Source organism: Aplysia californica, unplaced genomic scaffold (assembly GCF_000002075.1).
Source record: "Aplysia californica isolate F4 #8 unplaced genomic scaffold, AplCal3.0 scaffold00154, whole genome shotgun sequence".
Classification (NCBI taxonomy): domain Eukaryota; kingdom Metazoa; phylum Mollusca; class Gastropoda; order Aplysiida; family Aplysiidae; genus Aplysia; species Aplysia californica.
This window is the reverse complement of record NW_004797424.1, coordinates 1,273,471-1,276,534: the sequence shown is the minus strand read 5'-3', so window position 1 is coordinate 1,276,534 and position 3,064 is coordinate 1,273,471. Positions and strand designations below refer to the sequence as shown.

General features: G+C 38.0%; 1 protein-coding gene and 1 long non-coding RNA gene across 5 annotated transcripts in view; one reads left to right on the top strand and one right to left on the bottom strand.

Annotated features, from left to right (window-relative positions):
* The window catches only part of LOC101845166 (cadherin EGF LAG seven-pass G-type receptor 2), a 46,596-nt gene that overhangs the window by 9,871 nt on the left and 33,661 nt on the right, over positions 1 to 3,064 (top strand). The window contains exon 1 of one of the 4 annotated variants that reach the window (XM_005097433.3): positions 486 to 1,689. The exons of the other annotated variants lie outside the window; for them this stretch is intronic. The gene's annotated coding sequence lies outside the window, so the exon portion shown is untranslated. Of the gene's footprint in view, positions 1 to 485; positions 1,690 to 3,064 lie in introns of those variants that run through there. 4 annotated transcript variants of the gene reach the window in all.
* Positions 2,376 to 3,064, bottom strand: part of LOC118477616 — an 8,604-nt gene continuing 7,915 nt past the window's right edge. Inside the window, exon 2 of the long non-coding RNA XR_004858492.1 lies at positions 2,376 to 2,566. This is a non-coding gene — a long non-coding RNA (uncharacterized LOC118477616). The remainder of the gene's footprint in view (positions 2,567 to 3,064) is intronic.

The window sequence follows — 3,064 nt, the reverse complement described above, 5'->3', positions numbered from 1 at the left end:
CCCCCCACACCCTCTCTTTCATGTTCCTTAGGTTATTTATTTCCAATTTGTTTTAACTTGCGACTGGAATTTGTTGTTCTAAAATGGGTTTATTTATAACAAAATTGGAGAAAAAAAAGAGAAAGAATTTCCAGACTCCTGCTGTCATGACGGGAAATTAGTCAAGGAAAAATGAATATGTACAAAATAGAACTAAGTTTGTCAGTATTCCCACCTTAGAATTACAATGTGCTATTTTCTCAGTACCCAGTTTTGATAAATTTGACGTTTAAAAAAATTGGATTTCCCAGCAAGTGAAGCTTTTTTAAAATGCTATTCTTTGAATGTGGGTGGTTGGCGGGTGCTTTGGTGTGGTTTGCTTCTTCTTTCCTATCAAACATCTATCGTCCTTGTCTCCCCTCCTTCTTTTTTATGTGTGTTACTTTCTTGTAACACCTCTAATCTTCTGGCGTTCATATGACCTTATGCAGTTGCGAGCGCCGTAAAACCTCTACTAAAACAAAAATTCGTTGAATATCTTGACAGCGACTCTGAATAATGTTACGATTTAGATAGGGCAAACATAACATTTAATTTGGTTCCTGACCTCATTGTCTAATAGTAACTCAAAACGGCAAAAGCATGTCAGATAGAACTTTGTAATTCTAAAGAAGCGAAATATCAAGGAAACGAGAAAGAGAATTTAGGGGAACACTTGTGGCAATGATCCACCCACAAACAGGAAAGAGCTAAGGTCAAGAGTATAATTATGATCTGTTAGGCGATAAGTTAAGAGGGAGTAATAATATGTGTCAGGACGCGGTAAAATCAGGCGATCGTCAATTTTGGGCAAATCGAGCTACTTGTATACTCTTGCTTTTAATGAAAAAAACCAACAACTCCATCCATCATAAATAGAACTCGAGATAGATGCGATTGAAGGAGGTTGGGGTCGCGTGGTTTCAGAGGTAAATAAGTGAGAAAGTAGCCTCCAACGTTTGGTGACTGCCGAAGCGGGACTGTAATTCGACAATGCAAGTCCACATTTTTAATGCCTTTGATCGACCTTTTTTCCAGTAAAATCCACACAGTAATGTGGTTTTAAAAGCACATAAAAAGTATTGAACCCAAAATAAACCAAAAAACCAACAAAACAACAAACAACAAACAAATATCGATAAAAACTGCTCAACGGGAGGGAAAATATCGTTTTCTTCGATTTCATTATTTTTACGAGCGCCTGATTTTGCCACGACGACATATAATGAGTTTACATAAGAGGGGTGTGGGAACTGCTGCAGCTGAGCATCAGGAACAGGAAAAAACAACTTGACAACTTCCCCTCGACAACTGCATCTAAAAAACAACAGCAACAAAAACAACAACAACAACAACAACAACAACAACAAACCCTTATATTTTTGTCGTTACACTAAACAATATGAATCGACCTTTGTCTGTTGCGAAGGGTCATTTTAATAAAATGGTCGTTATTGTCTCGAAAAGGCAAGTTGTTGTCAATCGTTCCATTATTGGCTGTGAATTCTGAAAAGTAAACTGTAACGAAAGACAAGGGAAACGAAACTGAAACAACAGAAATGTGATGTGGTATCTTTGGAGAATTTCGAGAATGTTATGGCCTGAAAAGAAATCAAACGAGAAAGTACTGAAAGAAGCTCACGTGGGCCGCTCACAAGTGATAACAATAAGGTAAGCAACAAATGCAGATTCTTGGGCACTTGATAATGATGATGATGATGATGATGATGGTGATGATGATGATGATGATGATGATGATGATGATGATGATGATGATGATGATGATGAGAGGAGAAGGAGGAGGAGGGAAAGGGCTTTTAGCATCTTGCTCTCAGTGAAAAAAATGTAAGACAAACGAGGCGTGGGTAGACCAACAGGAAGTTATTTGGAAAATCTGAACAGAAGGGGATGTTGAACCACCAGGACAACATAGGATTTTGGGGAGCATTCGAGCTGAGAGCGAGAGGCTGGAGGGCGCCACTGGTAGGTTCTACTTTTTTTACTTTCCCTCTGTTGTACAACCTGTACTTATTCATTATGGAAACTTTAAATATATATATTTATCAAATGAGTGCTTTATATGATGTGATGTGGGTCAATAGCCTTAAACGCTGAATAAACTTTCTTACTTGCCTCTGTTGTTTCTGTCTGTTTATCGTACTTTTTTCCAGCACTGCGTGGCCATTTTTGTGTCGATATTCTTCTTTTTACTCAAACAAAACAACAAACAAACGAGCGTAGAAATGAATAGGAACTGCGATCGCCGATGTCTGTTTCAGATATGGCACCTAATGATAATCCTGATTCTCTTGCTATATAGCAAACCTAATGCAAGAACAACAACTTAACAAGCAGCAACAGGTAATTTTATTTTTATTTTTTCCACCGTAAGATGTAGAAGGGATGTATGTGCAGTTTTCGGTCAAAGGCTAGGTGGATGGATTCTGTTGGGATGTTACTCTGTTGGTTGACCTCTTTGACGCCATGCATCCAAGTTGTTCATGATCTACCTCTGCCTTTTTAGCCGCCCGATTATCTTGCATTGTGACTATTACAGAAAAAAGAAAAAGATTGTTAAAAAAGAGAAATTAAAAACAGACAATGGTAGTAAACATACAACAAAAGAAGCTAAAAAAGTAGAGCCTAAAAAGGCTGAAGCATTTTATACATAGAGTCTTATATGAACTGAAAAATGTGAATATTCATTCTTTGATTAATAGGGCAAAACGTCTGCTGCACTACCATACCAGATTATACAACATGAAGAATAAACACTGGAACCGAAGCTGCAACAACAATAAATACATGGAAAAGTTGAAAAACGAACAACTTCAATTCTTAACCAGACCCTGGCAATCTGAATAGTGTCACCCACTACCTGAGCGATTTGGTCATTTTAGTGGGCTCTAGTGATACCCAGTCAGAGAAATATATTAAAGGGGCTCTGGTGGTCTAGATGTTACGGTATTCGCCTCTCAATCCCTTTCACCTCCTTTCCTGCTCTCTAATCATGTTCTGTTGTCTTCTTTCGTCTACACTTTCTGTC